Source organism: Mobula birostris, chromosome 11 (assembly GCF_030028105.1).
Source record: "Mobula birostris isolate sMobBir1 chromosome 11, sMobBir1.hap1, whole genome shotgun sequence".
Lineage (NCBI taxonomy): Eukaryota > Metazoa > Chordata > Chondrichthyes > Myliobatiformes > Myliobatidae > Mobula > Mobula birostris.
Genome location: NC_092380.1, coordinates 28,194,719 through 28,220,928, shown reverse-complemented (window position 1 = coordinate 28,220,928; position 26,210 = coordinate 28,194,719). Strand labels below are relative to the sequence as shown.

Here is a 26,210-nt window from a genome sequence, read left to right as displayed (position 1 = left end):
ACATTGCCAATGTCACAGAAACCCAAAGGATTTGGGAAAAGTCAATGACGTCTGGTTCATCTTCGAAATAACTGACATTTTGGATTCATTCGGGAATAGTGGCATGCACGTTTGAATTAACCCCTGAAAGGTTAGGAGGTTTGTGCGATGATCACTCCATCAAAAGGTCAGTTATTTTAAGAAACACTATTTCTTTGTGATCACCTCAGAGAAAGTATTTCCCGGCTGTACTCTGCATTGGCAGATATGCTATTTCTTCTCATTACCATAGGGAAAGTTGGACTGGGGAAAGAAATGGAAGAGGTGAGAAATGGGTAGAATGGTGGAAGATGAAATATAGTGTTGGGAAATGAATGACAATGCATTTTGGTAAAAGGTACGTTAGTGCAGAGTATTGTCTAAACGGGGAGTAGATTCAAACATCAGAGGTGCAGAGGGACTTTGGAGTCCTCCTGCAAGGCTCCCAGAAGGTTAATTTACAAGTTGAGTCTGTGGTAAATAAGGCGAATGCAATGTTGCCGTTTGTTTCAAATGTTAACAGCTATAATGAGCTGGGTTGACCAGATCCAAACAATTTGAATGTCCAGGAGGTTTAGTAATAAGCATATAAACACAATAAAGTAACTTCAGCCTATTTTATAACAAGAGAACACCTGTAGATGCTGGAAATCCAAGCAACACACACACAAAAAGCTGGAGGAACTCAACAGGTCCGGCAGTATCTATGGGAAACAGTAAACAGTTGATGTTTCAGGCTGAGACCTTTCATCAGGACTGAAGGAAAAACAATGAGGTCAGAATTAGAAAGTGGGGGGAGTGTAGGAAGAAATACAAGGTAGTAGGTGATAGGTGAAACCAGGAGAGGGGGAGGGGTTAGGAAATGAGCTGGGAAGGTGATTGGTGAAGTGCAGATCTGATAGGAGAGGACAGAAAGCCACGGAAGAAAGGGAAGGAGAAGGAGCACCAGAGGGAGGTGATGGGCAGGTAAAACGATAACATGAGAGAGGAATGGGGAATGATGAAGTGAGGGTGCAATAACTAGAATTCAAGAAATCAATGTTCTTTCCATGAGATTGGAGGCTACCCAGACGGAATACAAGGTGTTGCCCCTCCAACTTGAATGTGGCCTCATTGCGGCGGTAGACTGGAATGTTGTAAAGGGAATGGGATGTGGAATTGAAATGTGTGGCCACCAGGAGATCCTGCTTTTTCTGGTGGTCGGTGGGTTATTAAATAGCCTGTCACAGACTACAGAACCTGCAGTCTCCAATGCCACAGCCATGAATGTCTTCAGACCGTGATTCCTGCTGCCAATCTCAATGGTTCTGACAATCCCTAACTGATTCAGAACCAGGACTCCACTGCTATCGATGCAGTTTCCAATGACCCCAGACACCAAAGTGCTGACTGCACAACCTCCAACCCCGACCCCAGCCTTGACCTTGACCGACAGCACTTCCAGGATGGGACTGTACGTGCTGCCGCTGGAACCCCACTCTACCCTTCCCCCATAACCACTCTGAAATCCTGTGTCTCTCAGGTCCCACCGCCAGCTCTCGGGTCCTCAGAGATTCAGCTTCCTCTCAAACCACCATCCCTGAATACCCCAACTCTCTCCTGTCTAACCTTCTTCCCCCCTCTGATCCCTGCTCTTTACTATGCTGGGTCTTCACCATCCCCTCTGACTTTCCCCTCTCTGAAGCAGAATGTTCTGTCCTCAGTAAAGGCCTCACTTCTGACCCCCTGCAGCCACACCTCAGTGAGTTCCGCGCCGGCCATGACACTGAGCTCTTATTCCACCGCCTCCGTCTCCTTGGTTCATCCTGTGAAACAGTATCCAAAGTGTAATACCTATTGTTGAATGGGATAGCCACAGGGCTACTCTACACTGTTTGTTTAACCTCTTTCCACTTACTGACTGTCACCCAGTTTCCTGTGTCCTGCAGCTTGGGTGTAACTACTTCTCCATGTATCCTACCCATCACCCTCTTAGCCTCCTGAATGATCCAGAGTTTATTCTGTTCCAACTCCAACTCCTTAACTCGGAGGATTAGAAGCTGCAGCTGGATGCACTCCTTGCAGGTGATATCATCAGGGACATTGGAGGTCTCCTGCCTTTCCATATCCTGCTAGAGGAGTATTCAACTACCCTGCTTAGCATCACTACTGCTCTAACTGTGCAATTATTAAAGAAGGAAACAATAAATAAACTGAAAAAATCTACCTCCAGCTATTCGCCTTGTCTCACTCAAGCCTCTCCTCACAGAAGCTTTGAAGAAATAAAGCCTCAGAACCCCACTTTAACACTGCCCAATCTAACAATGGCCACTCCACTTGCCTTGCCTTATTTTTAATTTGCCCTTGCTAATGAATCCTGATCTCTGATTGTCTGCTGTTCATTTATTGAAACTCCCATGAAGGCTGCTTTTTAATTCACACCCTCCAACTTGTGTGAGTTACCTCTCCTTTCAGTCCCGATCTCTGATTGGCTGTTTTCAGAATTTGAATAGATTATGATTATGAGGACATGCAGTCTCCTTTTATTGTTACTTAGTAATATATGCATTAAGAAATGATAAAATGTTTTTCCAGAATGATATCACAAAAAACACATGACAAACCGACTCAAAAACTAACAAGAACCACATAATTATAACACATAGTTACAACAGTGCAAAGCAATACCATAATTTGATAAGAACAGACCATGGCACAGTAAAAGTTTCAAAGTCTCTCGAAAGTCCCATCATCTCACGCAGATGGTAAACCTCCAGCTCCGCCAACTTGCCGGTGCAGCATCCTGGAAGCATCCGACCACAGTCCGACTCTGAGTCCATCTGAGAAACTCCGAGCCTCCGACCACATATTCGACACCGAGCACCATCCCTGCCGAGCGCTTCGACCCCGGCCCCAGCAACAGGCGATACGCAAAGCCGAGGATCTGGGGCCTTCGTCTCCGGAGATTCTCGATCACACAGTAGCAGCGGCAGCGAAGCAGGCATTTCAGAAGTTACTCCAGATGTTCCTCTGCACTTCTCATGGCTGTTTCCATCAAATCCGGATTGTGCACGGCCCCTAGTTACACATACGATATTCATTCGGAACGGCCGCGCGTGTTGCGTCGCGCCGCCATCTTCTTCTCCCTCCTCCTTCTGATTAGCAGAATGGTCAAGGAAGTGGCAAATGGAATTCAGAGTCAGGAAGTGTACTTTAGTAGAAGGAAAAAATGCAAAGACTTTTCTAAATGAGAGAATATTCAAAATTCTCAGGTGCAAATTGACTTGGGAGTCCGCATGCAGGATTCCCAAATGGTTCATCTGCAGATTGAGTCAGTTGTGAAGAAGGCAAATGTGATGTTAGCATTTATTTCAAGAACACTAGAATATAAAAACAAGGATGTAATGTTGAGGCTTTATAAGACACGAGTGAAGCCTTTTGACATGAGCAGTTTTGTGCTCCTTATTTAAGAAAGTATATGCTGACATTGGAGAGAATTCAGAGGAAATCACGACAACAATTCCAAAAATGAAAGGCTTATCATTGAGGACTGATTAATGGCTCTGGGCCTTTACTCATTGGAAGTTGGAAGAAAGAGGGTGAATCTCATTGAATCCAATCAAATGTTGAAAGGCATGGAAAGAGTGGATATGGAGAGGAAGTTTCCGATAGTGGGCGAGTCTAGGAGACGGGGGCACAGCCTCTGAATAGAGGGACATCCAATTGGAATAGAAATGAGGAGGAATTTCTTTAGCCAGAAGATGGTGAATCTGTGGAATTTGTTGCCACATGCAGCTGTGAAGAGCAAGTCATTGGGTATATTTAAGGCAGAGGTTGATAGGTTCAGTTTAGTTCGGGCAAGAACGGTCATGGGGAGAAGGCAGAAGAATGGGATTGAGAGGGAAATGAATCAGCCATGCAGAGCAGACTCGCTGGACAGGATGGCCTAATTCTTGTCTTCAATGTGTACATTGAAAACTGGATCATTCCTCTCCAAGTTTGAGGACAAACCCCAGGCTTAGACAAACAACACAAATGTTAAGATTTAACACAAATGTTAAGGCTGTGGAGAACAGTATCTCTCCCCCTGCATTACTGTTCCTGTCACTAGTATATTCCCTCTTCACTCCCACATCCTGAATGCAATTGGTTAGTTCACCTTTCCTGCTGCCTCTCCTCTGATGAAGAAACCCCACCCCCTTTGGACATAAGCAAGGCTGGAGACTGCTGTAGCTACCTTCTGAATCCCCATAGCTGCCTCTCTCACATCTCACCCTCCTGTCCCTCTGACTGACCTATCCAGGCTGTGTCCTTAGACAATAACCACTGATCACTTCTTTAACCTGCACCACCCAGAATTCTAGTACTCACCAAAAAACCCTCTCAGAAAAGAGCTCTGAGCTTTCACCAGGATCCAGAGCTATGTTCAATGTTATCACCTGACTACAACCACACACTTCCGTTCAGGAAACAACTTCCTGAGAGGATAAAAGCTACTGATTTAATACTTTATATTGCACTAACTTAAAACCACATTGCTTGCAGAATTAAAGCCCAAGTTAATGAAAAGGAATATTAAAACTGAAACCGGAACTTTTCAGAACATACTACAGAACATACTTTTTCTCTGTGCTGAGATAAGAATCTTAAAATCCCTGTCTGTAAATCATAGAGGGTATCCATTATTGAATATACAGTACTACACAGTATTATTGAAGGTACAAATATATATATAGCGAGGGTGCCTAAGACTTTAGTACGGTACTATATTTTTCAGTACAGTGGAGAGAGTTTGTAAATCTGGCAGGAGCAAAGGATATAGGAGAATAACGAAGGTGGGGTGCTGCGAGAGGGTGTAGGGCAGGTGGCAGAGAAGGAGTGCCAGGTGCAGGTGTAGACACATTCAACACTGAGACACCCATCACTCTCTGTGTAAAGACTTGTCCGGCGTATCTCCTTTGAACTTACCCCCTCTCATTTTAAAAGCACGTCCTCTGGTATTGGACATTTCCACTCTGGGGTAAAGCATACCAGCTATCTATTCTATTTGTGCCCCTCATAATCTTATAAATCCCTGAGGTCTTCCCTCAGCCTCTGCTGTACTAGAGAAAACAGCCCAAGAGTGTCCAGTCTCTTCATAGCATCAGATCTCACTCATGAGGACACTATTCCCTTTTCTCATCTTTGCCACGTCTGGTGTCGTGATGAGGCATTCCATTCTAGGATACCAGGACATCCTTCTATTTTCAGAAAAGTGTATCCCCTACTGTTATCACCGTCGCCCTCGCCCGCATCACTTCTGTATCCCATATGTTTAATCTCGCGTCATTCCCACAATCCCAGCTATAGAATTTCCCTCATCCTCACCTACCACCCCACAAGCATATGCATCCAACCTATTATTCTGTGCAGCTTCCACCACCTCTAATGGGATCCCACCACCAGGCACATCTCCCCGCTTCCTGTAGCCTCTCTGCAGGTATCATTCTCTCCATGATTCCCTTGTCTGCCTGTCCTTCCCATCGATCCCCCTCCAGGTACTTATCCCTACAACTGCGTTCGGTGTTACACCTGACAATATACCTCCATTCGGGGTCCTAAATAATTTTTGCAAGTGACAATGTCCTTCACCTGTGAATCCACTGGTGTTATTTATTGCTCCTGGTGCAGTCTCCTCTATACCAATGTGACTCAATGCAGTTTGGGAATTGTTACATTGATCACATTCACACACCAGCTGCGATCACCCAATGGCAATATTGCAATTTCCATTCCCACTTTGACATGTTTTTCCACAGCTTCCTCTACTGCTGAGTTGCCGTTTCACACAGATGCGAGGAACAGCACCTCATATTCTACCTTGGTGGTGTCCAGACCAATGGCATGAATATTGATTTCTCTAACTTCCAGTAACCATTCCCCTCTCTTCCCCCTCCTTTATCTCTCATATCCACCCACCCAATACACTTTCTTTCTCCTCTCATGCCCTTTCGATCTACCCATCATTCAGATATTCTTCACTCCGATTCCCCTCTTCACCTCCATCCCTTTGTTCATTTGTCCATTGTCCTCTCCTATCAGATTTCACCATCTTCAACACCAGGATTTCCACCTATCAGCTTCCAGGTCACCCCTTCACCCCTCTGGCTATCTGCTCTCTTTCTATCCCATCCAGATGAACAATCTCAACCGAGAACATGTGTTGTCTATTTTCCTCCATAGATGCTGTTTAACCTCCTGAGTTCCTCCAATATTTTTTTCTGTTGCTCTTTTTAAAACTAACAGGAGGGTTACATTGTGAGATGCTTGTCTGGAGATTGGATTCTGTGTGAATTCCAGAACCCTATATGCTGTTTAAGGATTGATTAAGCAGTTTATTTATGTGTTAAGCCAGTGATTAAACTTGAGTTCATGGGAAGTAAGGTGTGTCATAATTAAAGTACTTTATTATGGATGCTGTGGGTATTATGGTTTGGTGGGATTTGAAAAAGCTATCCACAAGTAATGCTTTTTTTCTGAGTGGGATAGATATTTGACTTCCTGACGAACTGCAACTGAGAGTGCCAAGATCTGTAAAAGTGTTGGGGAACGTTACAATGATTGAATGACGTTTGTCCAGTCAGCTGGTAAGGATGTTATGTTAGTTCACACTAGCAGTGACATGACTGAAGTCGTGCTGCCTGCTAGGCTAGGGGCACCTGGAGAGGCAGGGTCAAGGCCGGTTCAAATCTCTGGGTAGGGGGTGGGGGTTATATAGCTGAGAGAAAAGACTTTAAAGTGAAGGAAAGTGAAGGAAAGGAGTTATCTGATGTGAGAATTCTATTAAGTCCTTCAGCTGGTTTCAGCTATTACATCTCTGGTTGATAAATGCCAAAGTGTACCTTCAGGAAGCCAAATTTATCGTCGACTGAGAATGTTCTCTGGAGTTAAACCCACACCCGATGGGGAAGAAAAACATGAGGCTCAGTTAATGGATGAATGGCAGTGCTCAGATAATATAAAAAAAACAGAGATTGGTGGAGGGTTTGAAGTGTCCGGCAGCTGACACAGTGAGGTTCCTGAAGGTAGAGAACCCATTAGCCATGTCAGTTAATTACTTGCAAGCTCTGGAAGATGCTTTTGGTGTTACTGAAAGTACAGCCAATCTGATGATGAATTTAGACACACATTCCAGGAGGAAAGAGAGAAGCTGTCTGTCTACCTTTTCAGGCTGGAGAAACTGCTGCACTGTTTGTGCCACACAGGGGCATTCAACTGTCTGAGAGAAATTGCTTGAGGGTGGAGCAAGTTGTGAAGGGCGTGCCGTCACATGGTATGATTGTTCTAAGTATTCGAATGACCCATAAAATGCACCCTGCTCCATCTTTCACCGAGTTGCTCAGAGGAGTTAGAGAGGAGGAAAACATGATTGAGAAGGGGGACATTTCCAAAAGCTGAGGAGTGTTTCCAGTGGTAGCCTCTACTGCTATAGTGATCCCTGATGCCACAGAGATAGAGGTTTTGAGGAATGAGGTGAAAACCCTTCAAGCTGATCTGACTCGATGGATGTCTACTAATGTTTCAGCTAAACGTGACAGTCCATTGGGAAACCCACCAGGAGGACTTGCAGAGCAGAGAAAAACTGCTGAATTGACAAGAGAGGTGATTGGTATTTTCACTTGAGAAGATGGCCATTTCAAGTGAGACTGTGAGGACAGGAAAATCTTTAGAAAGTAAGGCAGCAGTTAATCAAACAGAGAAGAAAAGAAGCAAAACTACAGAAGGACCCAGTAAAGGAATGCCCTGGCATCTCGGAGACAACACCCCTAACTAATGAATCCCTGATCACTCCCACACTACCTGACTTTAATGTCGGCTGTTTGCACTTTTCCACAGATGCTGCTGGCCTGCTGAGTTCCTCCAGCATTTCATGTGAGTTGCTTTGGTTACCAGCATCTGCAGAATTTTTTTCTTGCCTGTAAAGCCAAAGCCTTCCAACTCTATCTCTGGCACACTCCAATATTAGCCACTCTGCTTGACCCGATCTTCATTGATCTGCAGCTGAGTTTAGGCCTCTGATGCCAACACTTACCATGCCTGTGAAGCCGAGAAAGATTGGCCTTACCCAAATCTGCTCCTTCTATACGCTCTCTCCCAACTACCATACGGCTCTGACGGTAACACTCACCGCGCCTGAGCCACTGAAAAAGTAAAGTCAAGAATCAGTAGGTTTATAAAAGATGTTGGTTGTCAGTTTCTCTCCAGATATGGAGACAGAGAGAGCAAGAAAGTGAAGGGAGGTGTCAGAGATGACCAAGTTAAATTAAGTGCAGGGTGGAAGTTAGAGGCAATATTGATAAAATTACTGAGCTCAGCGTGGGTGCATGAAGCAGTACCAACACTGTCATCAATGTAGTGAGGAAGAGTTGAGGAGTAAAACTGGGCAAGGTTTCAAACATAATCTGTTCTACACAGCCGACAAAGAGGAAGGCATAGCTTGGGCTTTTAAGTACAGACTTTCCATGAAGGAATGTTGCAGGCAATATTTGTCAGTCTGAGTCACTAGGGACAATGGCAGCTAACCACACTCCGGGGAATTGGAGCACTGGATCTTGGATCCCTGCCACTATTCAGTCAGGACCATGACAATATCACAGCAGATCCCTTGGTGTGAGTAACAGAAGAGTTGATTGGGGTGTTATGCTATACAACAATAGACTCCTAGGAGTGAACTACAGGCTGAGACCTAATCTAAGGGTTTGGAACTTTCTATGCAGAGAGAAAAATAAATCACTGGGAATGCTTTAGAGGATTGGATCTGATGCAGGGATCTGGGGAGATTATATTTTGTATAGCAGATTCCTAGGAGTGAATTATAGGCCGTAATCCATTCCAGGTGTTCAGAGGGAGTATATATAAAATAACAGATCTTGGTAGTGATGTAGAGGCTGGGATACAATCACTGGTATCGGGGATTCATATGTACCGTGGATTAACAGATCCCAGTGAATAAATTTAAGTTTGGGATCTACTCCAGGGGCTCAGGATTGAGATACAGATGTTTTGCTGATGTGCTCCGTGTCTTGTCTGTTCCATTTACTCTGATTCAAGCAGTGTGAGATTCACTTGCTCTGACTTTGTAGACATTTCGGGAATGGACTGTCTGATGTCGGTAACCAGGGATACTGCCGCCACCAATCAGAAGATGGAGAAACCCTTGCAGCTGGTTTATAACAGGGACGGGAAGCTGCAGCTTAACCCAGATGCTCTGAAGGTCCTCCAGTCCATTGAGGATCCAGTGGTTGTTGTGGCTGTGGTTGGTGCTGCTCGTACAGGGAAGTCCTACCTCATGAACTGTCTTGCAGGAGACAAGAAGGGTAAGGGCAGTGGCTGTAAACTTCCACCTCTAACCTTTCACCTCTTTTCACTATCTGTCTTGCAGAAATTATCCGGAGACCTGGACACACAGAGCACATTTGCATTGTCAAGCTGTCAGAAGTGGGAAATGCACTGGAGACATCCATTGGTGTCGTGTTGGTGATCCCACCACTGTTTTGGACAATCGATCTAGAGAAATCTGAGGAACTTCAACAGCATGCTTGCCTCAAATCTTGGGTGCAGAGAGCACACTGGTCTCATTAATGGCAACTAGAGTTATTTGCTGTAAAACTGACTCTGAGTCGACCATCAATTGTTCTCTTTCAAGAATTCTACAACAATCCCATTTTATTCTTCCCATGTTTCCAACAATTCCACTCAAATCCGATTCCTCAATCACAAACTAGGAATAGGGTACTCACAGACCCACTTATGTCCTTGCAAACTTTACATCTCTGTCTCTCTCTATCTCTCTGCCTCTGCAGGATTCTCAGTGGATTCAGACATGCAGGCTCACACCAAAGGAATCTGGATGTGGTGTCGATCCCTCCCTCAGAGACCCAATGAGGTCCTCCTGTTGTTGGACACCAAGGGCCTGGGAGATCCTGAGAAGGTCAGTCCCTCCCTTTCAACTATCCCCCTCCTCAGAACAGTGGTTTTATTACCAAATGGGTAACCCACAGACAGATGAATGATCCACAGACCAGAGTTCAAATTCCACCACAGGCAGTGTGGACATTTAAATGCTGTTTACAGTTTTGATTTCAAGTAAAACTTAATTATTTTTTTAATTATTTAACTAACATTTTTATCACAGGTTCATGCTGAGCTTCAGGGAGGAATTCTGTCATATTTTCCATTAGAACAGCAGGTGGTCCAAGACAATTACCCACTCCAAGTTTCCTGTCCCACCCACACCAACTCCCATCTCCATCCTCCCAAATGAAAAGGATGTTAAGGTACCATGACAGTGTGCTCTCCCCCAGCACTGTATTGGTGAACACTGGCTGAGACTCGGTCTGTAAGGCTTCCCTTGTCCATACACCTGTCACTGGTGGCATTGACAGGAAGGATGCTGTGGAGGGAAACCTCACCAACCAACCTCTGTAAACACTGAGCAAGAAATGTCCAGAAATGGGATCATTATCTATCAGACTGATCTCTGAGCAAGAGCTCTCACTAACTGGTTGTCTGTCCTACCTGCTGGGAGACATCGACAATGATCATTCCATCTATTCACTGGCTATCCTTCTGAGCAGCATCCTCATTTACAATGGTCAGAAACAAATAGACCAGCAATCTCTGCAAGACCTACAGTATCCTTCACTGGTGTCTCTCAATCCCTCTCTTCCAGGGTGATATCTCCATAGTGACCATTGTCTCTCAGCTCCTCTCTCAAGAATATCTGCTGTGACTGATGTTTCTCAATCTCACTGTTTTGGGGAGATATTGTATATTGACCTGTCTCTCTCAGTGGGATATCTGTGCACAGACTTACATTTCTCTGTCCCTTCTTTTGATATATATCTGTGCACTGACCATTGTCTCTCAATCACAGGGTCATTGAGTTACACACCAGGGAAAGCATCCCTTCATCCATGCTTGTCCATGCTGACTAAAACGTATTCTCAAGCTGATCCCGTTTTCCAGCACAGGTTCCCATATCCCTCTGAATCCTTGTCATCTTCGTACCTGTCCACATACTTCGTAAATGTGTCTAATGTACATGCTTCAGCCACTTCCTCTGCTGGCTGGTTCAATATGATCACTACCCTTCGTCAATAAAAAAAATGACATCACAGGTTCTTATTAATCATTTCAATCTAACCATAGTACTATACCCTTTAGTTTTCATTTCCCCAACCTTGCAAACAAAGACCACTGACCCTATTGATGCCCATCATGATTTTATTATTACACCTGTGAGATCACCCCTCAATCTTCTATGCTCCAAAGATTAAAAGCCAAGGTGTCTAACCTCTCAGTTCCATGACTCCTGGCAACATCCTTCTAAATGTTTCTTTACTTTCTGGTTTAATCACATCCTTGCTATAACTGTGTGATCAGAACTGTACACTGTACTCCAAGTGTGACTTCACCAATGCTTTGTACAATCGGAGTGCAACCACCCACTTCAAACTCAGTGCACTAACTGATGAAAGCCAGGCTGCCAAAAACTATCTTCACACCCCCAATCTCTCTACATGTAACTCCCCTTTAACGGAATCATGCACTTCTACTCCAAGGTCCTTCTGTTGTACAAAGGTACAGTACCTAGAACCTTTGCATTCAAAGTAAAAGTCCCACAATAATTAGTCCTTCCAAAACGTAACTCTATGTACTTACCTGAATTCCATTTGACATTCCTGAGCCCAGCTGCCCAGCTGACCAAGATCCCACTGCACTTGCTGGTACCCCTCTTCACTGTCCTCTGTGACAGTGAAATAATGCTTGAGAACTGTGCCCATCTCCAGCAGTTCCACAAATACATTTCCATCTTTCTGGGGCCCTACTTGCCCCCATAATACTCTTCCTTTATGAATATATTTGTAAAGTCACTAGAAATTCTCCTTAATTTTCTTAGCTAAAGTCACCTCATCCTACTTCGGCCCTCCAAATTTCCACCTTGAGTTTTCTCTGGCATCCTCTGTATATATTCACTGATTCACTTAATCCCAGCTACCTGCATCTGAATCAAGACACCTCCTGCTTTCTTTGCTAAAGTTACAATATTTCTTGACAGACAGGTTTCTGAACTACCAGATTTGCCTTTTACTCATCGAGACCCTCTCTCTGAGGGAGATAGCACCACAATGACACGTGCCTCTTAATCACCCTCTCTCTGAAGGAGGGATGTGTACACTGACCAGTGGTTCTCCGTCTCTGTCTCTCTCAGGGAGATACCTCCACAATGTCCCTTAGTCACACTCTCTTGAAGGGGGGGATTTGTACTCTGACAGGTGCAAATAAGTATCTCCCTCTCTCTCATCTGTATACTGACCAGCAACTTTCAGTAACTCTGTCAGTGGTGGTTCTGTACACTGATTGACATTCCTCACAATTTTCTTGCCAACCCTTTATTCCTTTATCCTTGATGTTGCTCCCAGATTTGTGACTGAACTCTCTAAGTGGATCCAGATGAGGTCCCAGCCCGATGGCTCTGACATTTGGAACTTTGTCCGTTTCTTCCCTGAATTTGTCTGGGTGATCTGTGATTTGACACTGGATATGAACATCGATGGAAAAGATGTGACTCCGAATGAGTACCTGGAGCACAGTCTGAAACTGAAGGACAGTGAGTATGTGACAGTGGCAGTCTCTGAGGAGATAGGGTGAACTTGGAAAGCGGCCAGAGAAGGGAGGGAGCAGGGTTGAATTCAGTGTGTGAGAGGGTGGTGGAGGAAGGGGCAACCTGTTACCTTTGAGAATCTGTGCACGAACACTCCAGAGTTTCCTGGCCCCTTCACATCTCTCATTCTCCACTTACTCTGCATTCCCTTGCCCTGTTCACATTCACATTACCTCACAATTCCCTGCATTAACTTGATACCAATGTACAGCGTCCTCTGGTTTGATGGTATAAATGCTCCACTCCCACCCATCTGTCACCTCCTTCCCATCAGAGTTTCATCTGATTGGCTTGGCGCCGCTCTCCCATACACACACACACCTCTCAATCAGTATGAGCCTCAACTACACTGTATGACACCAATGTCACATCATTACCCTCCATGCCAAGTCACCTGACCCAACTACAATGCACTTGATGCCCCTCCCACACATTCTGTCCCTCGCCATCACATCTCGCAAACTGATCTCTGAGCAAGAGCCCTACTAACTGGTTGTCTGTCCTACCTGCAGGGAGACAGCCACAATGATAATTCCATCTATTCACTAGCTATCCTTCTGAGCAGCATCCTCATTTACAATGATAAAAATCAAATAGACCAGAAATCCCTGCAAGACCTACAGTATCCTTCACTGGTGTCTCTCAGTCCCTCTCTTTCAAGGTGATATCTCTACAGTAACCAGTGTCTCTCACTAACTCTCTCTCTCGTGAATATCTGCATAGTGACTGACGTCTCTCAGTCCCACTCTCTTAGGGAGATATTGTAGTCTGATCAGTTTATCTCAACCCCGTCTCTCTCAGTGGGATATCAGTGCATGGACTGATGTTCCTCTGTCCCTTTCTTTTGGCATATATCTGTACACTGACCATTGTCTCTCAATCACAGAGTCATTGAGTTAAACAGCAGGGAAAGCATTCCTTCAGCCATGTTTGTCCATACCGTCTAAAATGTATTCTCAAGCTGTTCCAACACTTTCCAAATCCTCCTGCATTCTCGTCACCTTCATACCTGTCCACATACTTCATAAATGTGTCGAATGTACATGCCTCACCCACTTTCTCCGCTGGCTGGTTCAATATAATCACCACCCTTTGTCAATAAAAAAAAAATGATACCACAGGTTTTTATTAATAATTTCACTCTAACCGTAATACTATATCCTGTAGTTTTCATTCCCCCAACCTTGCAAACAAAGACCACTGACCCTATCGATGTCCTTCATGATTTTGTTATTACGGCTGTAAGATCACCCCTCAGTCTTCTATGCTCCAAAGAATAAAGGCCAAGATGTCTCACCTCAGTTCCATGACTCCCGGTAACATCCTTCTAAATGTTTCTTTCTTCTCTTTCCTTTTTAATCCCATCCTTGCTATAACCACATGACCAGAGCTGTACCCAGTACTCCAAGTGTGACCACACCAACATTCTGTACAATCGTAGTGTAACCACCAACTTCAAATTTAGATTACTAACTGATGAACACCAGTATGCTAAAAACTTTCTTCACACCCCTATCCTCTCTACATGTAACTTCCCTTTAAGGGACTCCTGCACCTCTACTCTAAACTCCTCCTGTTGTCCAAAGGTACCCGGAGTCCTTGCCTTCAATATAAAAGTCCTACAATGAATAGTCCTTCTGAAATGTAACTCTACATACTCATCTGAATTCCATTTGCCATTCCTGAGCCCAAATGTCCAGCTAACCAAGATCCTACTGGACTTGCTGGTACTCCTCTTCACTGTCCACTGTGACATTGAACTAATACTTGAGAACTGTACACATCTCCAGCAGTTCCACAAATACATTTCCATCTTTTAGGGGCCCTATTCGCCCCCATGGTACTCTTCTTTCATTAATATATTTGTAAAGTCACTTAGAATTCTACATAGAAACATAGAAAACCTACAGCACAGTACAGGCTGTTGAGCTCACAAAGCTGTGCTGAACATGTCCTTACCTTAGAAATTACCTAGGGTTAACCATTGCCCTCTATTTTTCTGAGCTGCATGTATCTGTCCAGGAGTCTCTTAAAAGACCCTATCATATCTGCCTCCACCACTGTCACCGGCAGCCCATTCCACACATTCACCACTCTCTGCGTTTAAAAAAAAACTTACCCCTAACATCTCCTCTGTACCTGCTTCCATGCACCTTAAAACTATGCCCTCTCATGCTAGCCAGTTCAGCCCTGGGGAAAAGGCCTCTGACTATCCACATGATCAAATCTTCTCATCATCTTATACACCTCTATCAGGTCACCTCTCATCCTCCGTCGCTCCAAGGAAAAAAGGCCGAGTTCACTCAACCTATTCTCATAAGGCATGCTCCCCAATCCAGGCAACATCCTTGTAAATCTCCTCTGCACCCTTTCTATGGTTTCCACATCCTTCCTATAGTGAGGCGACCAGAACTGAGCACAGTACTCCAAGTGCGGTCTAACCAGAGTCATATATTGCTGCAACATTACCTCTTGGCCCTTAAACTTAATCCCACGATTGATGAGGGCCAATGCACCGTATGCTTTCTCCTTAATTTTCTTAGCTAAAGTCACCTCACTTTCACTTTTGCTCTCCAAACTTCCATCCTGAGTTTACTCTGGCATCCCCTCAATGTCTATTCAATGATTCACTTGATCCCAGCTGCCTGTATCTGGATCAAGACACCTCCTGTTTTCTTGAGCAAACTTACAATATTCCTTGACATCCTGGGTTCCCAACTAGCAGCAGCTTTGCCTTTTACTCATCGAGACCCTCTCTCTCAGGGAGAAATCTCCACAATGGCATGTGTCTCTTAGTCACCCTCTTTCTGAGGGGGAGATCTGTACACTGGCCACTGTTTCAGTCCATCTTGCCAAGAGGGAGATCTGTACACCAGCCAGTGTTTCAGTCTATTTTGCTGAGGGGAAGATCTGTACACTGGATAGTGTTTCAGTCCATCTTGCCAAGAGGGGTATCTGTACACTGACCAGTGTCTCTCAGTGTATCTGTCTCAGGGGCAGATCTGAACAGTGACTGACATTCATCACTATTTTCTTGCCAACGGTTCATTCATTTATCCTTGGTGTTGCTCCCAGTTTTGTGACTGAAGTGTCCAAGCGGATCCAGATGAAGTCCCAGCAGGATGGCTGTGACAGTTGGGATTTTGTCTGCTTCTTCACTGAATTTGTCTGGTTGATTCGTGATTTGACTCTGAGACTGAAGATTGATGGAAAAGATGTAACTCCTAAAGAGTACCTGGAGCACAGTCTGAAACTGAAGGACAGTGAGTATGTGACAGTGCCAGTCTCTGAGGAGATAGGGTGAACTTGGAAAGGGGCCAGAGAAGGGAGGGAGCAGGGTTGAATTCAGTGTGTGAGAGGGTGGTGGAGGAAGGGGCAACCTGTTACCTTTGAGAATCTGTGCACACACACTCCAGGGTCTCCCGGCCCCTTCACATCTCTCATTCCCCAATTACTCTGCATCCCCCTGCCCTGTTCACATTCACATTACCTCACAATTCCCTGGAGGGTAACGTAATTGGGAGAAATGTACATAATTCACATTGAGTTGGGATTTCAGACATGACGATGCCATTACGTAAGGATTTTTAGTGTGTTTTTAGTATTTAGGCTTTGGAGTTCCATAAAATGTGTTACGGGTTTCATTAAACAAAATGCCACACTTTGTTTTGCACGCGAAAACCTACACCTGATTCATATTACCTCGCAATTGCCTGCAATAACTTGATGCCAATGTACACCATCCTCTGGTTTGATGGTATAAATGCACCATTCCCACCCAGCTGACACCTCCTTCCCATCAGAGTTTCTTCCGATTGGTCCGGTGGGTAACAATCATCATGTTGGGAATGGGAGAACAGACTCGGTGAGGGTGATTCCTGCCTGAAGCCTGGTTCTTTTTTACAGTTGAGATCAGTGAACAGGACAAGGAATATAATGAACTCCGCAGGTGTATCCGTGATAATTTCCCCTCACGTCGCTGCTTTGCATTTCCACTCCCACACACTGGAAGAAACTCAAGCAGCTCCAGGAATTGGATGTCAAGGATCTGGATAAGGATTTCATCAAGGAGCCGCAGAGTCTCATCAATTACATTCACAGTCACAAGAGAGTGAAGAGAGTTCTTGGGGGTCAGCTGGTCACAGGCAGGAGTGAGTAACTGGGTATAATCTCACCACCTCTCTTCAGCAACCTGGCATCAGAAAAACTGCAGATGCTGGACATCCAAAGCAACACACACACAAAATGCTGGAGGAACTCAGCAGGCTAGGCAGCATCTATGGAAAAGAGTAAACAGTCGATGTTTTGTGCCACGACCCTTAATCAGGATTGGAAAGGAAGGAAGGGGAGAGATCAGAATAAGAAGATGCAGAGGGGGGAGGAGGAAGAAATACAAGGTGAAACTGGGAGAGCGGAGGGGTGAAAAAGGAGCTGGGAAGTCAATTGGTGAAAGGGATGAAGGGCTGAAGAAGAGGGAATCTGATAGAAGACTGGAGACCATAGAAAAAAGGGAAGGGGGAGGAACACCAGATGGAGGTGATGGGCAGGTGAAAAGAGATGGTGTGAGAGGGCAACAAGAATGGGGAATGGTGAAAGAGATAGGGGTGGTGGCAATTACTGGAAGTTCAAGAAATCGATGTTCATGGCATCAGGTTGAGCACCTTCACTCCGTCTGCCACAAAAAGCGAGATTTCCCGGTAGCCATCCATTTCAATCCTACTTTCCATTCCCTTTCCAACATGTCAGTCCATAGCCTTCTCCATTGGCACAATGAAGCCAGCTTATATTCGGTCTGGGTGGCCTCCAGCCTGATGGCATGAACATAAGTTTCTCAAACTTCTTACCTGCCCATCAGCTCCCTCTGTTGCTCCCCCCCTTCCCTTTCTTCCATGGTCTTCACTCCTCTCCTTTCAGATTCCTCCTACTCCAGCCCTTTATCTCTTTCACCAATCAACTTCCCAGCTCTTAACTTCACCTCCTCCTCCTCTCTCGGTATCAACTATCACCTGCCACCTTAGACTTCTTCCTGCTCCCTTCCCAACACTCTTATTCTGATATCTCCCCTTCCTTTCCATTCCTGACGAAGGGTCTCAGCCCAAAACACATGCCTGGAACAGAAATATACTATCGGAGTACATGAGAGTGTGGACAATGAGATTGAATGCCATTGAATTTGTGTACAATGGAAGTGAATGGAAAGGGATTGGAAACCTCGGAAACATAAAACGGGAAAAAATTGGGATTCCATTAGAATTGTGGACAATAGAAGAGAATGCAAAGGGGCTGATGTCACATTGGAAGTGTATACGGTGGAAATGAATGTGAAAGGTTTTGGGATCCCATTGGATGTGGGTACAATGGGAGTGAATGGGAAAAGGGTGGGGATCTCATTGGATGTGTATACAGTGGGAGTAAAGGGGAAGAGGTTGGATCCCATTGGGACTACAGATGATGGGAATGAGTGGGATGGTGTGGGATACCAGTATGGGTGTAGAGGGTGGGAGAGAATGGAAAGAGACAGAGTCCATTGCGAGTGAATGGGAAGGTCTGGGGTCCCATTGGGAATATCAAGTGTGGTACTGAATGGGAAGGATTGGAAGTGTTGACTGTGGGATTGAATGGGAAAGGAGTGGGGTCCCATTCTGTCTGTGAACAATGGGAGTGAACTGTAGGGGGGTGTGGATGTGAATGAGAATGGGTTGGAAACATTGGGATGTGAAGAGTGGGGATTGAGGTTGTGATCAGATCCCCAAGCGCTGACCTTCAGAAACATCCCACATAAGATTTGATAAATTGATCAAGGCGTACGTGGGCATGATGGAAGAAGGGGTCCTACCGTGTGTGGAGAACTGTGTCGCCAAATTAGCAGAGGTGGAAAACCAAGCAGGTGTAGATGAAGCCCTGAAATCTATAATGATGAAATGAAAAAATTCTCAGAATCTGGCTGTCTTACTATGAACAAACTCGTAGAGTATTACGAAATACGTAGAGTATTATTTTGTCACATGGTGTGAGCAGAATTATCTGCAGCTTAATGTGAAAAAGTCTAAGGAGCTGGTGGTAGACCTGAGGAGAGCTAAGGTACCGGTGACCCCTGTTTCCATCCAGGGGGTCATGTGGACATGGTGGAGGATTACAAATACCTGGGGATACGAATTGACAATAAACTGGACTGGTCTAAGAACACTGAGGCTGTCTACAAGAAGGGTCAGAGCCGTCTCTATTTCCTGAGGAGACTGAGGTCCCTTAACATCTGCCGGACGATGCTGAGGATGTTCTATGAGTCTGTGGTGGCCAGTGCGATCATGTTTGCTGTTGTGTGCTGGGGCAGCAGGCTGAGGGTAACAGACACCAACAGAATCAACAAACTCATTCGTAAGGCCAGTGATGTTGTGAGGATGGAACTGGACTCTCTCACGGTGGTGTCTGAAAAAAGGATGCCGTCTAAGTTGCATGCCATCTTGGTCAATGTCTCCCATCCACTACATAATGTACTGGGTGGGCACAGGAGTACATTCAGCCAGAGACTCATTCCTCCGAGATGCAGCACAGAGCGTCATAGGAAGTCATTCCTGCCTGTGGCCATCAAACTTTACAACTCCTCCCTTGGAGGGTCAGACATCCTGAGCCGATAGGCTGGTCCTGGACTTATTTCATAATTTACTGGCATAATTTACATATTACTATTTAACTATTTATTACTATTTTTCTATTACTATTTATTATTTACTATTTATGGTGCAACTGTAACGAAAACCAATTTCCCCCCAGATCAATAAAGTATGACTATGACTATTACAATATGAAGAGTTTAGAGGCATTCAATATCTTCCACAAAAGATCTATGAATAACAACAGTGGGAAACACATCCAACAGCTGGAGTTGAGCTTCTAATATTCTGTGATTACCAACTGTCTCATCTCCGAACATCAGTTCCTGGACCCAACCCATACAGACATAGACAGAGACAGAGAGCATAGATATTATCCTGAAAGTGAGGGATTGAGAGACACCATTTGGAATACAGATCACTCCCAGTCAGTGTACATATATCTCCCTGAGAGAGAGAGTGATTCAGAGATACAGTCAGTGTACAGATCTCTCCCTGAGAGAGAGGGACTGAGAGACACCGGTCAGTGTACAGATCTCCCCTTGAGAGAGAGCAACTCAGAGATACATTTAGTGTACAGACCTCTCTCAGAGAGAGAGATTGACTGAGAGACACAATAGTGTGCAGATAGACCCCTGAAAGAGATGGACTGAGAGACAGTGTTCAGTGTACAGATATCTCCCTGAGAGACAGGGACTGAGAGACACCAGTCAGTGTACAATACTTGGTATTCTACCTTACTGTACATCTTTCCTTCATTTCCAGGAGACAATGAGTTCTACTTTCAAGTCTCTCATGGCTAAGAGCAATGTAGGGCACAACTAGCAAAAGAAATGTCATCAATTGAAGAAAACCTTACATCTGGACATTACCAGAGACCTGGTGGTTTCCAGGAGCTGAAATCAGAAATTGATAAGGTCATCAAAGAGAATGAAGAAAAGACCATGGATGAAATGGAGGTGTGTCCAATATTATGGAGCAAGGCACTTACTTTTCAATTCTCATAGCTTTTCCTTCCTCTGCCTTGCATGGATTCAGAAAACTCCGCTTGCCCCCATCTCCATCCATGTCACCCAACAAATGCAACATCTGGAATGGGATTAACTGTATGGAGTGAGTCTGTGATCAGGGAACAAGAGCCGGGGAGCTGTGGGGGAGTTTCAGTGGGTGGGATTTGTCAGTGATGAGGGCAAGTGCCTTTTGTAGCTGTGGGAGGGGATTCAGTGGGTAAGAAGAGTTCGTGATCGTGGAAATGTCCATAGAATGTGAGAGGGGATTCAGTGGTTGGAGAGTCAGTAATGGGGCAGAGTATCTATGTCTGTGGGAATTATCTTTCAACACTGGTTTTCAAGAGCCTTCTAATATCTCCCATAAAAATCTCAACTTCTTGCTTCCACTGAATATCAATGGAGAGAGTTCCAAAAACCCATCATGCATTGAGAGAAAAATGCTTGTCTCCTATCTCCGTTGATACAGCTAGCTGTTTACCACACTCAGCTTTGAGATTCATGGCCATCTTCCATTCTCTAACCATCCAGTCTATGACTCCTCATGCTGGTTTTTCTTGTGTCTGGTCCTAATCTGTCCTACCTTCTCTAATAAGGTAACCTGTTCATCCAGGCATCAGTCTAAGAAACAATCTCTGAACTGTTTCCAATGTGTTAGTGTTAAAGGAGACCCACACTGTCTATATTCCAGATGCAATCTCACCAAAACCTGATAGAACTGAAGTATTTTCCTTCTACTTTTTTTTTTTTTTTAAACACACTTGATCTCTCCCACTTACTTGCACACAAACACTTTGCAAATTTTGTACTCAGACAGCAAGATCTCTCTGCATCTCAGAACTTCACAAACTCTCCCATTTGGATAATATGCTTCTATTTATCTTTCTGCCACAATGGATATTTTGCATAATCCCACATTGTGCTCGATTTGCCTGGTCCTTGTCCATTCACAGAACCTATCTCTCTCCTCTGTCACCACTGGGTGTCATTTTTAGAACTTATACTTGTATCATTTAAAAATATTTTCTGCCTCATCCAAGGCCATGGTATAAATTATATGTAGTCTCCAGTTGTGGTCTTACCAATTTCCTGTAGATTGGTAAGAGGAGTTCCCTAATTGTGTATCAATCCCCAGCACTAGATGTTTGATGGTGAGAGCCCGTCTCTGGTCTCTTGTGGACTGGTGTGGTGGGAGAGAGTTGGATGTAAATGATTGTATTTTGTCTTCTTTGTAGGGGTTGGCTGTCCTCACTCACTTCCTGGAAGAGGAAAAACCTTGTCTAGACCATGTACAGGAGATGGACAGCAAGCTGACAGAGGAAGGATTGTGTGCCTCTGGTAAGAAAATAAACAAAGTGCTCAAAAAACTAGGATTGTACAAAGTAGGCAGTTAAAAAGTGGAGCGCTCAGAGGGTTGGAGGGGTTGTGGGATACTGGGAGGCATGGGAGACCAGGAGTGGGTGGGAGAAGTTGTTAGAAGATGAGGAGCAGTAGGATCCAGTGCTGGTATGAAATAATAACATTACAGTGGCAGAGGCAATGAACAAAAATATCCTATGCGTTTTAGAATAGATTGGCAGGTGTGTTGGGGACTTGCACATTGATTGGACAGATCAAATTGGTCAATGCAGTCTTGAGGAGGACTTCATAGAATGCATCTGTGATAGCTTTCTAAAACAGTGTGTTACTGAACCTACAGGGGAGCATGCTATCTTTTCCTGATTCTGTGTAATGAGAGAGGGTAACGATCTTGTTGTTAGAGATCATCATGGAAAGGGTGATCAGAGTATCATTGAATTTTTTGTACAAATAGTTTGAAGAAAAACCCACTGTATTATGCCTAAACAAGAGAAAATACAACTGGATGAGAGAAGGGGTTAGATAGTGTAGATTAGAAACATAGGCTACATGGTGGGACAGTGGCTGCAGGAGTGGGACCCCAGTATTTACCCCAATCGTGGCAATGCATGTTAGGAATGGAAAGAAGCTGTGGGACACTGACCCCTCTCATGGGGCAGAGCAAGGGTGCTCCAGTGTTCAGGGGATCTCCCAGTGTTGCTGGGACAGTGAACTCATTAACAAAAAGGACGCAGACCATAAAGGTTGGATTTTACGTTCAGACTCCAGGCTAGGCCAAGAGCTGCCCATTTCTTAACAAGGAATAATTCCCCTAGACTTGTTCAGAGACTGTGCAAAAGGATGCGGTGAGGAGACTGGCTCATCTCTACCTCAGGACGTGGCTCTGGCTGGACTTCCAGACCCAGGAAAAATGGGGCCATCCTTCAGTCTGATGCCTGATGTGGAGATGAGCCCGCCCCTCTGGTCAGCAACAGGCTCAGATTCCCTTAAGGTGTCTGAGGATTCCTTCACCACTGATCCTGGGGTTAGGATTGTGTTGGAGATGGAACAAGCTGATAGGTTTCGGACACCCACTGCAGAGAGAGGAATGCATGTGTCAGCTGTGAGTAGCTTCTTCCTGGGGTGGGGGGGGGGGACGACAGGTACTTGTTATAGTTGGGGGTGTTGATGACCGTTGACAGTGAGAAGATGGACTGTTGTGTGTCCTGTATGATGATTCCTCTCATCCTAGTTCTTCAATTAGACTCTGCTGGCTACTGACTTCCAGGTGGGAAATGGTACATCTCATGAGGTTGTTGATTGTTGATATTAAATATTTTGTTGTTGATTGCATGTGTATCCTGGCACTTATCCCTGCAAGTAGCCTAAGTTCTCACCTGCCCGTACACCTCCTCCATCATCTCCATTCAGGGCCCCAAACCAATGCTTCCAGGTGAGACAACACTACACCTGCAAATCTGCTGGAGTCATCTGTTGTGTTTGGTGCTCCTGATGCAGTTTCCTTTACATTGGCAAGACCCATCATAAACTGGGGGACCGCTTCATCAATCACCTCTGCACCATCCACCACAAGAGGGACTTAACAGTGGCCAAATATTTTTGTCCGGATTCCTATTCTGACATGTTGGTCCATGGCCTCCTCTTGTGCCAAGAAGAGGCCACCCTTAGGGGTGGAGGAACAACACCTGTATCCTATTTGGGAAGCCTCCAATCTGATGGCATGAACATCGATTTCTCCTTTGATAAACAAATCCCCATCGCTCCTTCCTCTATTCCCCACTGTGACCTTCTCCTGGATTCCCTCCTCACTCTCCTATAGTCCATTCTCCTCTCCTATCAGATTGCTTCCTTTCCAGCCCTTGACCTTTCCCACCCACTTGGATTCACCTGTCACCTTCCGGCTGGAATCTTTTCCCACTTGACTTTTTATTCTGGCATCTTCCCCCTTCCTTCTCAGTCCTGAAACCAGGACTCGGGTGAAATGTTGACTGTCTATTCAGTTCCTTAGATGCTGCCTGACCTGCTGAGTTCCTCCACCATTTTATGTGTGTTGTCTTAGATTGAGCAGTGAGTGAAGCTCCTTCTCAATGTCCTGTCACGGGCACCTAGGGAAGTGATCCTTTCAACACTCTCTGCACAGACTAACCAATTCATCCTCTGCCCCTTTTGTCAGCTTTGGAAGAGGAGCTCTTAGGGGTGAAACAGGAGATGGAGAAGATGGAGCAGAAGAGGAAAGCATTTGAGGAATGCAGGGATAATGAGATGATGGAGCAGATCAGGAGAAGGTTTCAGGAGGTTAAAACATGCAGTGTGGAGGAACTGAAGGAAGCCATGGAGCATATGAGGAGTGAGAAGGAGAAATACAAAGTCGAGGGCAGGATGGAGGATGCGGAAAGTGCTCAGCAGAGGTGCATCTACCTGGAGAAGACGTACGAAGAGGAAAGGAAGTGGAGTTTCATAATGAAGTATGCCCCTGCAATTTTTGGTGTGCTGCTAACTGTGGGGGCTGCTGTGGTAAAATTCAAATGATTCAAAGCAGGAAAGCAGTCAAAAACAATCACTTAGAAATGTGTCCACAGCACCAATCCTGTGACATCCCAAAAATCTTCCAACACCCTGCACCAATCTGATCAATGGATTGGACCCCAAATATTGTCCATCCCACACATTTCACATCCAATCCCTAGCCCAATATCGGGGGCACACACACTGGAACATTTAAAGCAGGGTCAGGAACTTTCACCCAATTTTTCCACAGATTCCAGCTGGTGAATCTCAGAATTATAGGGATGTGAATGAGATCATTATCTCCCCATGACCTGGTGTAATATGTCCCACTCACTAAATCCCCTACCACACCACAGGCACTCTCCTCCGTCACTGGCCCCCTCCTGTTTCAAATCCGCTCCCACAACCCATGGACATTCTTCCCCATCACCGACTGTCTCCACCCACTGAATCCCCTCCCGTAGCCCATGGATGCTCTCCCCAATCGCTCTTCTGCCATCCATTGAACAGTTTCCCACAGCTTGCAGACAATCTCTCTAATTACCAACTCCCTCACCCCACAGAATCCCCTTGCATGTCCAATGTGTGGTCTCTCTCATCACCAACGCCCCCCCCACTAACTCATTGAATCCTCTCCCATAGCTGACGGAAACTCTCCAAGAACCAGCTCTCCCCACCCACTGGACCCACTCAACAATCTCACAGATTGTCTCCCTCGTCACCAACTCCCCCACCTACTGAATCCCCTCACGTAGCCCACAGACACTCTTTCCAATTATCAGCTCTCCTCTCTCACTGAATCCTCTCCTGCAGCTCACAGGCACTCCTCCCAATTATAAGCACAGGCAAATCTAGACTTAAAGTAATAAATATATATCTTGTAAGAATGAAGTTGCACATTCAAGTAACTAATTCCTAAGCACTCCAGCATGAAGTGCGTTAAATAAAACTGTTTTAAATGAAGTAAAGTACCTGTTAGTGATCTCGAGGACATTGGAAATGTATGCTTCCTTTCCCATGGAAACAGTACTTTAGATTCAGTTCACATTTTGTTGTACAACTGGATGTACGGTGCCTTCACAGGCTTCAGTGCCACTGTCAAATAAATCCTTGCATAGCAATCAGACTGTGGAATGCATAAAAGAAAGTTGCTTACAACAAGTTACCACATAACATATTTGAGGAACGTGGCAATATATGTTTTTTGCTTTTGGTAAATCTCATTTAGCTTATGTAAACACAAGAGATTCTGCAGATGCTGGAAATCTACAGCAGCACAAATATAATTCTGGGGGAACTCAGCAGGTCAGGCAGCAACTATGGAAATGCATGAACAGTCGATGTTTCAGGACAAGACCCATGTATTTAATTGGCGAAGGGCAAGTCAAGTGACAATGGGCAGGAAATTGGGAGCCTAGATAGGGAGAAGGTATTTTCAGAAAAATACATGGCAGAAATGTAATGTAGAGGTTGTTTAGCGAACACTTGCATAGGCTTCTAGATAGGTCCGTCCCACTGAGAGAGGAAAAGGATAGTAGCTGAAGGAACAAGGGAGGTGGAACATTTAGTCAAGAGGATGAAGGAAGTATATTTAAAATTTAAAAGAAACAAAAATTAGACAGGGCTTTTGAGAATCATACGTTGGCCAATAAAGGAATTATGAGAGATAGAAGGAGACATAAGGGCTTGGCAGTAGCGACACAGTAATACAGCATGGATTCAGGCCTTTCAGCCCAACTAGTCCATGCCAACCACATTCTCCAACTGGCTGGCCCCATGTTCCTGTAATCAGCCCATTTCCCTCCATGTTAGTGCTTCATAAATGATACTATTCTAACTTCAAACCACTTCCTCTGGCAGCTCATTCCACATACAAACCACCCACTCTCTGTTGAAAAAGATGCTACTCTGGTGCTTTTAAATCTTTCCCCTTTCACTTTAAATCTATATCCCCTGGTTTTAGACTCCCTGACCCTGGGGAAAAAATTATTACCATCCACATTATCTGGCAAATGACACTTA

General features: G+C 44.9%; 1 pseudogene; it reads left to right on the top strand.

The window, feature by feature from the left end:
* Positions 1-25,305, top strand: LOC140204649 (guanylate-binding protein 1-like; annotated as a pseudogene).
* The last annotated feature ends 905 nt before the right edge of the window (positions 25,306-26,210 follow it).